Source organism: Dermacentor andersoni, chromosome 2 (assembly GCF_023375885.2).
Source record: "Dermacentor andersoni chromosome 2, qqDerAnde1_hic_scaffold, whole genome shotgun sequence".
In the NCBI taxonomy this organism is placed as follows: domain Eukaryota; kingdom Metazoa; phylum Arthropoda; class Arachnida; order Ixodida; family Ixodidae; genus Dermacentor; species Dermacentor andersoni.
In genome coordinates this window covers 134,378,635-134,392,569 of record NC_092815.1, presented here as the reverse complement: position 1 = coordinate 134,392,569, position 13,935 = coordinate 134,378,635, and positions in this window count along the sequence as shown.

Genomic DNA, 13,935 nt, shown 5'->3' with positions numbered 1-13,935 from the left:
ACGCTAAAATTCAGACCTAAGTTCTCGCCTTCCTTTCCGCAGATATTAGCGAGACATTGCATATAACTTTGCTTGTTGGCTAGCAACACAATGTCGTCCGCATAAAGCAAACCTGGAAGCTGCTGCTGTACTACTGTACCCGCCTGTTTGCACAAGAGATTAAACCCGATATTACTTCCCGGATGCGTGGAGGCGAGCGCCATCTGGTGGTGGCGCAAGGAACCCAGCTGCGCCCTCGGTGCACGTACACCACTGTGATTGGTCGGTCCATACGGCAACAGCCAGGCCGCAGCGCCCACGGTCACGAAACCCGGCGATGCTCACAAAAAAAAAAAAAAGCTCAGCTTTTAAGATCAAACAGACAAGACGTCGTTGTTGCCGACGGCCGGCTTCAGATGCCGATGATGGTATATGCCGTGTACCGTGTACGTGTTTTGCTTTGCAACAACGGCGACGCGTTTTCTTGTTGCCGCTGCAGAACAACTGTAGCACGAATTTTGAGTGATCGACGTATCGACGCGTTTGTTTTTATGTCACCGACTCGACACAAAAACGAAAGCAAAACTAAGTTCTCTTACATCCGTTTCATAATCGCAGTGAAATTAATAACTACGCATCTTGTCATGCCATCATTTTGATCCTATAGCAAGACAGGAGGTGCTCCAGTGATGTTGCGCCTTTCGGCTTAGAGCGGCTTTATTTTATGTTACACTCTGTCGTTGACAACGAAAGTTTATCTGGGGATTTCGGCCAATGATCGGACTTCTCACTTGTGAATTCAAAGCACGTTTGTCTGGATGCAGTAACTTTCACTGCGTTCACCAGACGAGCCCAACGGAACCCACGCATCGTGCCACGCATGATGAAAACTTTGAGCAGCTCCAAACATTCCTTTGGAATTCGCCATTATCATAAGTCGAGGCTCGAATGAACTTCTACATTAATATTTGTCGGTACATTATGTGTTTAATGGTGCTCCAACTTGTTTACACACAGCATTCGTTTGTCACTGTACATTACATCAGCCTGAAAGTGTGCAGAACCCTACGCTGTACTCGTCAAGCAAAAATCGAGACACGTCGAGCTTTTTTTCTAGAAGTTGGCAAATAACGACGGTGAGGAAAAACAAGTGCAAAATACCTCGACATACTCAAGCTTGGCTGCATGTCAAATAATTCCTGTCGAAACCTGCAGAATGGTGGAAGTGTCGTGAATCATCAAATTGTCATCCACCCGGCAGTAGCATGAAGCTGTACAAATGAAGGAGAGCTTCGCAGTTGAAGAAAAATTCGTCCTGTCCCGGGGTGATTCGAACCACTGACCAAAGCCTTTGCGGAGCGATCGCTCTACTATATGAGCTAACCCTGCAGGAGGTTAGCAATTCGGAAGTTGAGGTCGAAATAATCGACAACTCGAAGCGCATGGCCCCTGAATATAGTAAATAGGTTCGACGGAAGCCCGCAAGGCGGAAGAATTTTCATGGATCTGGGTTGCATATGGGTGCCTCAGAACTACCAAGAGTTTGTGAACGGAAGGTAGTGAACAGTATTCTCGCAAAACACTCTCATTAGCAAAGAGGGAGCAAAGAGAAGTTGTATGGTGGTTCTTTCGTCTCAGCCTGTCTAAACTTCCCTTACGTGCTAACTACAGATGTTTTGTCGGTGGACAGGACTTTTGAACGTCGATACATTTTAATACTAATCCTAATACTAAAACTTTAATAGCCTAGTGATCCTCTGGTTATTTAAACATTGCTTTTTAATATCCCTTTGAATTCAATTTTAGCTCACACCTTGTGTTTGGCACAAGATGGCCTCAGTTGCCTTCGCGCCAGAAAAGCTGTACACGACAACAACAACCGTAGCTGCATTGCGGACCCTAATACGAAATGTTATAAACACACAAATCTGTTCGGTAGAAGCAGCCTGATGCGCTGTGTGCAAATTGTGGTTATTGAGGGTGAAGGAATGTTGCTGTGTCAAGCTTTGCCAATGCCCCTCCCTCCTCTCCTGCCTGGGTGTTCCTGACTTCGCCTGCGTCTGTCAGCTACACGTGGCTGAAGGAGGTCCTCAAGGAAAACAACTCGAAAGTCCATGAACCACCTGACCAAACTCTGGGCGGATTTTCAGGCGAACGTGTCGGAAATGCTTCGAACGGCGATAATACGCGTATGCGTCCCTCCGTATTCGCCATATATATATACATGTAAGAACAAAAGAACGAGTTGAGCCTTTGTCTGTTCGTGTTGTGCCCAGTGGGCTTCCATACAGGAGTTTGGGCACATAATAAACACAGAGAGGACAGGAAGAGGCGTCGCTTATCGGCTGCGCGCAACGTATTGATCACGGCTGACCTTGGTTCCGTTCATGGAGTGAAACGTGTGTTCACGCTGCATCGAAACAGGGTCATTCTCGTCGGTGCGGCCTAGAACGAGCTTGTATGTGATCAGTGTGCCCTTCACTTCCGCGCGCTTCGCAGGTGGTTGTCTCAGGACAATGATTGTCAACCTGTGGCTGCACCTATATATCTCCGAGGCTATGCAGTAGCTATTGAGGGCGAGCTCCAGCATTGGAAAAGCTGGCGCCACCGTCGGCGTGACGTGGCATGAGGGATCACGTGGACACAGTGGCAGCGTCGGCTACTTCGGAAGCGCCGAAGCGAGCTGAAAACGAAAGTTTAAAGTCCCACCTGCGCTGCGGTTCTGATTAAGCGGTGAGGCTTTCCCGCTTTGGGTGTCTGCTTGACAGCATTTGAAATCACTATAATAGGTAGTGGCTGCCTTTGGAGGCGTCCAGCATGGTAGGCTACTGCTCGGTGCCGCAATGCCGGACGTACGCAACAGAGCCCGGTGTCAGCCTTATTCACACTTAGCCGCAGGACAAGAAGCTGCGAGAAACTTGGCTCGCGAAACTTAGAACCGGCAAACAGCCATCAGCTACAACTCGGGTATGCAGCAAGCACAGACGCGAGGAATATTTCTGCTACGGCACCGGAACTGCGATATTCGGTGAGTAGCAGAAAACGCGCACTGAGACGTTCGCCCGCTCTCCCTGCCCGGCTAATGTCACGATGGTTTGTTCTAGGAACTTGTTGATGCTAGGCACTGGCAAGTTCACTGGAATGGAAAGGGAGTGGTAAGAAGCACATTAAATAAAGGCATGGCATATGGTCATGTTTGTGTTATGGATTAACGCACTGATAACGTTAACGCAACGCAGGTTACTTGTGGGCTGTCAAATACTCATACGCTGCGGCCTAAAGCTCACAGCACGGTGCTAAAACGCTCTCAGCGAAAGCGAAAAATTCTGCGCGGACATGCATGCAGACGCACAGACGGTCGCCACGAACCCGTGCGATCGCTGCATGCATTGAGGCTTCGTTCTGTTATGCGCCATTTGGTTATACAGACCGCCCACTATAAGAACATATTTCACATAGTTTGCGCTCAGCGACTGCCGTCCTTTCATGTAAGAAGCCGGTTCGGTAGACTCCATCGCGGCGACCTCGCGCAGTGGCGTTCACGGTACGTATTCGGTAAAGAGATAGCGTCTGTAAACGATTCTGTGCTTTCAGTCTACCCAAGATTATTATTTCGACAGTAATAAAGTTGCCTCGTTTTGAGAGTACTTACAGAAATTTACAGTAGGGCTGCCGCGTGATGTTTTTATTAAGCGCCGTAAGCCAAACCTATGAGGAGCGCGCTGCGTGATCCCTCATACTACGCAAAGGTGGCGCTTCCGACAGATGGCGACTCCGTAAGCCCTCGCCCCCAATAAATCGCAGGGCAGTATTCTTCTTCAAAAGGATGAAAAAAATTCTGACCGCGAAGGATAACAGCCTCGGCTGACGTTTAATTTTCACCTTTTTCTTTCCTCACACGTTGTTTCTTTTTCTTTTGTTGTTGTTGTTACAGCTGCATGTGAACTATTGTACTCCAGCGCTTTCAAGCTTCAAAACCCCACTCTGGAACCTGCACGCCTGTTTTCAGAATGAACATGAGGGCAACTGATGTGCACTTGTCCCGTATTTATTTATTTAGACTACTGTAAGCCCATACGGACTGTTACAGGGTGGGATATGCATATACAATAGAGTAATATCTGTCATCGATGAAAATACAAATCATCACGCGAACAAAAAAGCAATGCTAAATACAACCCATGAAAAACACAGCTCAAAATTTTTGTTCAAACGAAGTCAAGCCATCAGCCCCACTGAAAACTTCCGGACCAAGGCTATTCCACTCAGCTATAGCGCGGACAAGAAACGAATATTTGTACACATCAACTCATGAGTTGTATGGCAGAAAGACATAACAGTGATTGGTTCGAGGAGAAGTTCTTCCAGCTAGGCGGGAGCAGGCATGGCGCTGAGTCCAAGTTAAATTTACCGTTGGACAGCTGATAAAGGAACGTTAGATGGACTATTTTTCTCCGGAAATTTATCATTTGTAGTCCTGCCCTGGTTAGCAGGAATCTTGCGGATTGCGTTCATCGATAGGAAGAGTAAAGGAATCTTGCTGCTAATTTCTGAACACGTTCGGGTTTATTGATTTAGTATTGCTGGTGAGGATCACAAATTACACTGGCGTATTCCAAGGCTGGACATATGATCGTCTTGTAAGCTTTAAGTTTCACACTTCGGGCAGCAACCGATAGTTTTCTCTTCAGAAAGCCAAGCTTGCGTTGGGCCGTTCCGCAGATATTGACGATGTGCTCTTTCCAATTTAGGTTGTATGTGATTGTTACACCGAGGTAGGTAAGTACTTGTGAGTGTTTTGATTTCTTTACCGTTTACACCGTACCTAAAGCTCAAGGGAAGTTTCTTATTTGAGAACGTTATGCAAGTGCACTCATCAAAGTTGACCTTCATGTACCACCTGGAGAACCAACGAAATATTATCTGCAAGGATTCGTTGAGCAAAGCTTGATCGCTGGCGCTTTGCACACGTAGAACAGCAGACAGTCGTTGGCAAATAATCGCACTTCAACATTTGAATTCACATCATTTGCAATGCCATTTACATACAGTAGAAACAAAATGGGCCCCAGCACCGAGCCCTGAGGAACCCCCGATGTTGTAGGCAGTGTAGACGAACGTTCACCACCTATTTCAACGAATTGCTGTCTTTTACTAAGATACATGCTCCAACCCATTCATGCCGAATGTGTAAAGCTTTTCATTAAGTTTTTTGTGTGGAGCTCTACCAAACGCTTTTGACAAATCAGGGGTTTCTTGATTAACTCTTTATACGGATTTGACTTAATCGCTTCCTTCCCTTTCCCCAGCTCAGGGCAACCAAACGGGCTCAGTGCTGCTTACATTCCCAGCCTTTCCCCCATTTACATACCCCCTCCCCTCTCTCTCCAGCTCTTCAATAGTGTCCCGTTAAATGGAACCAATTGGTCTAAATACGCGATTCTACAGTGCCTCATTCGAGTGCTCGAACAGCGGGTAACCCGAGCGAAGCAGGAGCTCAGTGGAGGCAGGGGTTATTGCTGCGCGGGTTGGGATGATCGGCGACCCCCACGTATGCAGCGCTTCCAACGGGGGATGTTTATTTATATACGCGCGGCACTGAATAAGCCGAGGATGTGTTCCGAAGCAGCGAGACAGGCGTGCCCGAGTGTGTGTGTGTTTGAGTGGCGGCAAATGCGGCTTGTCGCGCGGCGTTGCAGCGCCCACACGGGCTATAGCCGCATTCCTGTTCAAGGTCAACGCACGCGCTCCTCTTCGTCCCGAGGCAACGCGGAGCGAGGCGAACGGGCCCGGGACGCCGCTGACGCGGGAGCAGAGAGCGGCAGCGTCTTCTCGATCGCGTCCCGGGAGAAATTCGCGGTCGTGAGCGAAAGAAAGCGCGGTCGCGCGACATTGAATCTCGCTCTCTGGAGGTCCTGCCGGAGCCTTTCGAGGGTTATAACTCGCATCCAGCAGAAACCCCCAGACTCCTATTGAGAGTTGGTTGGAACTCGATGGTACGCGACCAGTTTCAATTGAGTATAGTTTACTGAATCCTTTTTACGTAGGAGTAACGCGGGGCATTGCCAGAGCAACCCCACCCCCCCGCCCACACAACTCAATACGTGCTACATAAAAGTGCGTTTCCGAGCGTGAAAGAAGCCCGCGAATACACACAAAATTCCCGCGCGACTGGCCACTCGAGGCACTTTGCATGTATTCGCGGGCTTCTTTCATGTTCAGAAAAACACTGTTATGTAGCACGTATTGAGCAAAAGAAAGCTGCATCGGGATTTTTTCATGTCGCTCTACAATTTTCTCATGGACAATTCATCTAATTATAATATTTGAGAAGTTGATTAATGAATTAAGACGATGATATATATATATATATATATATATATATATATATATATATATATATATATATATATATATATATATATGCGTGTGTGTGTGTGTGTGTGTGTGTGTGTGTGTGTGTGTGTGTGTGTGTGTGTGTGTGTGTGTGTGTGTGTGTGTGAATTGCACCTCCAGGTGGGCTGGTTAAGCACTCTGTTCTCTACGGAAATACGCGACGAAACAACAAATGCTAAATTAATGCCGCCAACCGAGTCATTCCGTTAATAAAGCGAATGGTTTTTTTTTCAACCGGTCGGAAATTCTTGAGGCTGACGATCATCGCCGATGGCGCCGGAGCAATGCAATTTTTGCATCCGGCCATTTCTCATCGCCGCTATCTTTTCAGTTCCAGCTCCGGGACGAAAGGCGATCACGTCTGTGACCACGTGCTTCTGACGCTTTCTCATTTTTGTTTTGCTGTTCATTTCTGTTTTCCTCCATATTCCTTACCTGCTTCCCTTCACAATACGGAGAGCAGGAAAACAAGTCATAAGATAAAGAAGAAATAAAGTAAGCTTGCAAGCCACTTCTGTTCTTTCTTTCTTCTTTTTTTCTGAACACTTATGCCCATTTGTGTTAATTAACCCCCTGGGGTCAGGCTTCTTTGTCTTAATATGTTGAAATGTTGTCCTCTGTCGCTATGCAAAAACGGTACACATCTTCGAAATCAAACAGCTTGAAACGGACGTATACTCAGACAACGTGTGGGCGCTGACTGACGATTTGGATTGGATAAACTTTACTAAAGACTCTATTGCACGGACAATATTATATACGCACCAGCAAAGGCACGCGGTACGTGCCAGATATGCAAGGCGCATCAGGAAATCATGCTAATCATGAATTCTGCTTCTTTGTTGCACAAGCGGATCGATGTCTGGCTTGCACACGAGGCAGAATCTTTATGCATATGCCTCGACTAGCTCGCGGGTTATTTGATCCTTATTTCTTCTCAGATTCTTTATTTGGGCAGTTGTCCTTTGTTCGTTTTCCGCCGTTTGATTTCAAAAAATTTGACCTACCAGCTCGCCCAAGCTTGCCGTTCTGATCCATTAAGGATACACAATGCCGCTATGCGGCCATATTGTGTACCTTTATCCCGTACGGATTATTTAATTACTCAAATGCCTATACATCGGCTGAAATGTGCAGCGTTGCAAGGAAAACTCATTAAGCTTGATAAAATAACGACAAAAAAACAACGCTTATCCAACAGACATGTTGAAATGTATCATGTAAGGCGAAGCTTTTAGAAGCGGTTCATAAAATGTTATAAGTACAAATGTCCATTTCGTTCCTTCGTCTTTGGCCTAAAGGGTATACTGTGGCGCGCATTTGCTACCACGTGCACATGTGCGTATGTCTCATATTATGGAAATCACCGCCATCAACATGCGGACGCGCTTCGTGCCCGAAACCCGATGTGGGCGTTTGTCCCATAGTATGCAAGCATATAATCACCATCAACGCGCAGCGATCATCTCAAAGAGCGGCTTCGTGGCGGCACAAGGTGTACCCGCCACTCGCTCGTCGTGGGTATACGCGCCATATAGTATGGAAACCATTACAGTCATCAAAAGCCGGTGATCATCTCGAGGAGCTATAGTAGTTGTTGTGGTTGTTGTTGACCCGATTGGTTATGCCACACACCCACAGTCGGGTGATTGGCCATGAATCTATAGTTGGCAGCACGATATCTACCGCTCGCTTCATTGCCTATATATCCCGTTGGGGGTACGTGCCCAGAGTATGGTAAATAATCATTGTAATCAACACGTGGCGTCCATCTGCAAGAGTTAGTTGGTGTTTGCATGAGAGAAACATGCATGCGTTTGTGGCCTAGTGAAGCGCGTCCCGACAACGATAAGGAATTTTATGAAAGACTTCATTTCGAATCGGCATTCCCTTCGACACTTGATGGCAACCCGCGAAGAAGACGTGCCATTTTATGTTCTTTTTTTTTGCTAATTGGACTACACTGCTTATGGAAGAGACGCATGCTGGACCAAAATGCTGAACCCATTTGTTCGTCTAAATTTCAGTATGCTCAAATGATTGGTAACTCGAAGGACGTATATACGACCTAACAGAGCTTCAACCGGACTGGTAACACCTCTTGATAAGTTGCCTGTCGTTGCCAATCTTTCGGGTGCAAAACCTCTTGTAGTTTCTCTGTGGTGCTTGGTGTACACGTCGTGATTTATAGCTCTTCTCTAGATTATCAATGCGTGATGTGTTGGCTAGTGCTTGCACGCTTCTCGCATATAGTAATATATACATAATGCAATAAATACCATGTCGAAAAGAAGTTTGTGGCCTGATGTTTAGAGCATCAGACTGATGCGCTGGTGGACCTGGGTTCGAATCACGGCGCCTGCAAGACGTTTAAGTGAGGTTGAATGTACTTTGCGAGAACTCGACCGGCGAACAGCAGACCGACGCAGGCCTAACCCATGGCATGGTTATAGGCAAAGAAAAGCTTAGCTTTAAAATGAAGAACATTCAGCGGCAGACCTAAGCGCCAGCAAGCAGCCATGGAGAGTTGATGCCTCGTGTCGAGTGGGTGCGGTGAAGCTTGCTTATGTTCATCAGCATCCAGGCAATCAAGCTACTTTGCTTGCACGAATGGCTTTGTGCTATAACTTGACTTGGCGCGTAATATCATTTCCGAAGCTACGACAAACGTACTTATAAAGATGTCATCGCCTCAGGGTTGCCGTTTCCCACATGCACCTAAATATATGGGCATTGCTCTAATCCTGCTGACGACTACAAACAACGTCTCAATTTTTATTCGAATAAAAGGTCGGCGCTTGACGATGCATATTTCACATGCGACAGACTCTCAACAGGCGTTATTGTTACCAGAGTCCTTTGTTAGCTGTTACTGCAGGGCGAACTTGTGAAGTTCCCGCGCTTGTTCTATAAGGCACCATTTTGGGTGAAATACGTACAGGTACGCTTCCAGTAGCGGTTTTTATTCGGACTACTAACGGAGAAAAAAATCAAATAGACTTTGTGGTTTTACGGGCCAGAAAACCACGATCTAATTGTGAGGCACACCCTATTGGAGGACTCTTGATTAATCTTGACCACTTAAAAAAAAAAGAACGTGGTTTTACGTGCCAAAACCACGATCTTACTATATATGAGGCATTCCGTAGTGGGTGACTACGGAAATTTGAACTACCTGGGGTTCTTTAATATGCACCTACATCTAAGTGCACGGGTGTTTTCGCCCTCATCGAAATGCGGCCGCCGTGGCCGGGATTCGATCCCGCGACCTCGTGCTCAACAGCCCAACGCCACAGCCACTAAGCAACCACGGCGGATAATTTTGACCGCCTGGGGTTCTTTAGCGTGCATCTAAATGTAAGTAAACAAGCGTTTTTTCTTCTTCTTTCTTTTTTTTTATTTCGCCGCCACCGATATGCGACCACTGCGGTCGGTATCGAACACGCGACCTCGAGCACTGGGCTATATAGATACACGGCGCAGTGCACTGCAACAAATGGACGACATTACGCTTGAAAGACACGAACACGGACGCGCCTTCCATTTCGCATAGTCGTAGCGCGTGGTGATCGTTTGGTGTCACGCCCCGAAAGAAGGAAAAAAATGAGAGCTTTTCGATTTCTCCGAAGCGCGCTGCTGCCCGCCCTCTGGAGATTTCACGCGCGCCATTCCTGAATGGATGCCTGTTTCGGCTGTGAAGAGTGCATACAGTGCCGCAGCGCGGCACCTTTCAACCTCTCGGTTCTCTTCGCGGCTAATTATTTCAGTGTTCGCGAATATGTTGTTGAATACGCGCTTACACTTTATAACCAAGGTTTGTGATTTCGGTTTACAGTGACACTGTTCATTTATTGCGCCAGTGCGGTATGGTCTAACACATGACGAAGCCGTGGACATTACACGTGAAAGGATGTGCTTTTGCCAAGTATGAGGACAGGAAAGATTGGGCGGCGCGGTTGCGATGTATTCTATAGCTACTGCGCCGCGCATCATAAGTTGTAGTCGCGATTTCCAAGTCAGTAACGCTCTATCCACTCGATTCTGCGGAGCCTGGCGATGTTTTACGGCGGAAATCTGCTATCGCTTAAAACAATGCGACTCTTAAAAGGGCAAACAGCCATTTCATTCTTCCAGCCCAATAGTTACGAAACAAGAAATATCAGCCACTTCAGCTGCTCTTGTCCCTTACTTTTAGCAGTGTGAGTGATACCACTGGAATTCGCTGTGCATGTGCGAACAATGTAACAATGGACAACTAATGGCGAAATGTCCAGGCGTTATCGGCATGTCTGCATCAGTATATATCAGCGCGCTGCAGGTGTTACAAAACAAATCGTTGCGATGTGTGGGTGTGCGTTATATTGCTCCCGGTCAAACGCTCCGCAGTTTTTCTATAGTTGACTTCATATAAGGGTGTTGTCGCGATTTGGGGGGTCAGCGTTTCGTTAACTGCAGTTTTAACGATCGTCGAAGCTTGGAAGAATGTTAGCTTTCCAGGCGGCGGTCCGCTGTGAAAACCTTTTGCCGGATCATTGACTCGATTTGTTTTCTTGGTTTCTGTTATCGCATATTTACGACGTATACATGCTAATGAGCGACGAAGTCACACTGATGAAGTCACACTGACTGGGCTGGGCTGGCTGTGTGAGAGACTACACGAGAACACAAAAAGGCGAGCGAGAGAGACAGACGACTTGAGTGGGTCGGTGTTGAGCGGTGATTGCTCTTCTTTCCGTTTTTAAAACTGTTTTCTTCGTTAAGACACGCGTCCCGTCCTGAACGCGGGACACATAGCTGCTTTAGCATTTTCAACATTCCTCGGTTAGCTTGACCTGCCCCGATATGCGTGAAGTTAAAACAAAGTTATCGAATGATACTTCCTCGATGCCTTGGCAGCTTCGCAAAAGAGACGTTGAAGAGCATTATTAGATTACGCCGTATACTTCCGCAAATTTGTCTTCCGCAATAGATCCGCCATGGTGGCGTAGTGGCTTTGGTGTTGCGCTACTATAAGCCTGAGGTCGCGAGATCTAATCCCGGCCACAGCGGCCGCATTTTTTGATGGGGCAATAATATGCAAGAAAACCCGTGGATACCGTACATTGGGTGCACGTTAAATAACCCCTGGTGGTCAAAATGAACCCGAAGACTTCCCCAGTACGGCGTGCCTCATAATCATGTCAAGGTTTCGGCAACTGAAATCCCAGAATCTTTTTTTTTCTTTCGAAAAACGGCCACTCTTACACCGTGAAAGGAGGCCTCGTAATCAGAAAAAGACGCAGAAATTAAATGTGACTGTGGATGGGCGGCGACGCCACCCTGAAGTGCTCATCGGGACGTCATTGATTCTGATAACGCCTATACCTGCTCTATATGGGCGAGCGTTTTATCGGTAAAGAATGAGCCACATTTCAGCAATTCTCGACTATACTTCCTTGATCCCACATTAAGCCTTCGAGTCCCATCAAGGCTTCGCCGTGGATACGCCACGCTTTTGTATCGACTGTGGTTAGGCATTGCTTTTATATCAAAGCCTATGCATTCCGCATAGAGATGGCCGACACCGCAACGTGTGACCACTGCGGCCGTGAAGAATCGATTGACCATATTTTGTGCGACTGCCCACAGTACAGTGCACAGAGGGAATCCCTTCACCACGAACTCGACCAGTTGGACGACTGACTACTATTGGAAGAGAAGGAATTCTACACCATCGACAGGACCTAACGTCACAGAAGGCCGTGCAAGCTCTACTGCGCTTCTTGCGATCTACCGACCTTTGTCAACGTCTCTAACTGTAATGCCCTTTGTGTGTGTGACTCTGTGTGTGCATTCCCCCTCCCCCTTTTTTTAACCCTTTCCTCTCTGTTCTCTTTCTAACCCCTATCTCCCAGCCGCAATGTAGGGTAGCGAACCGGAGACTAATATCTGGTAATATCTGGTTAACCTCCCTGCCTTTCCTCTTCGTCTCATCTCTCTCTCCCTCGGTAAAGAAGGAATGCGTCAGGATTCTAAAGAAAGTGTATATAAAAATAGTACCTGGCTACCAAGCTTTAGGAACATTTCCTGCACCAAAGTGGAGCAAATACGAGTAAATTATTTTGAAGTCTGTGATGGTCACAGTGACGTATACAGGCGCTGAGGCTTCGGAACCAAACCTAACAAAGGGAAATTCGGCCTTACATTTATTTAGTAATTTATTTAGGAGGTGAGCTCACCAAAGCCTAAAGAGCAGCGAGGGATTGTGGGAGCTCGTCGAACGCTCCATATACTGCCAGCCGGTATGTATCAGTACGTAGGGGGCAGAATAACAATAGTCAAGATTTCTCCGCCAAATTAATTAAACTTGAGGGTAGCACCAGTGTGATCCGAGCTAAACAGCTGCAGCTACATCGCGTCGAGTGGTTGTGGAGGAGAACGGTGAACGGTTTTTCCGGGAAATCTTTGGAGGCGATGAGGCGATTGATCACTTCGTTCTTTACGCTGTATGCAGCCGTTTTTCATTTGTAACAAGAAAAAAAAAACACTTTGAAAGCACGTTTAGACAACTTGGTATAAAATTTTACATTACGGACATTCTTTGTCTGAAACCTCCTCTCTTGGACACTATGGCGGGGGTGCTTGCTCAGCCGTGGAGGAACTTCTACTTGCTTCGGGGCAGTTTTCCTGGCGGGCTCTTCATGCCTTATTTTTCATTCATTTCTCCTCCAAAATTTTTGTTGTAAATTAGTTAATAACTAATTATTTCCTGACATTTTAACAGGCTGTATGTGAAAGTACTTACGCCATCTAGCGATGGATGATTACTCAGCGAAACGATGCCGTCGGAGACGGCACGACAAACGTAGGCACGCGATGCATGTCGCTTAACTCACCTTCCTAGCTTGACTATGCTGTTCCGTTCTTTTTAGTTTTATAATAAGCGATGACGCAATCGCCGCGTGAGAGAAACGCGAAACAATATGCGTATGCCAGAAACGAGTTGCAGAAAGAGCTGACAATGGCGCCAGTCTATTACAATAGTTCAAACTCGCACGTGCTGGCTTTGTGCAAACGGGACGCCATGTGCCGAGCTGCCCTTGCACCCCCCCCCTCCCCACATCACCTTTTTTTTTTAGTAGCGCTTATCTGGATGAGCATTCCGCTATATACGACTGTCTATTCTCACTGTGTTGCAAAGTGCTAGTGCGTGCTACATAATAGAGATAAAAAAACGAAAGAAAAAAAAACAAGGAAATGCAAAAGGGAAAAAAGTCGACCTGTTCGACGTTGGAATAAACGTAGGTAAGCAGAGGACTCATGTTACATAATCACACTTTTATGAAGCTTCTGATCTTGGCGATTGTCGGGGCACCCCGATCGAGATGAGATGAGCAAGGACGTTATGTTTCTTTAGAAGATTTTAGAGGAGCTGAGTGTGGTAAGCCATATCCGCGAAACGTTTATGCTTCACAGGGACACCTAAGACAAACACTGAATCAGCTTAGATTGATAAAATGTTTACTGAAGAGTTCACTTTTGACCCGCAATGGTGGCTTGTATAGCGGCTGAGGTAGCGCG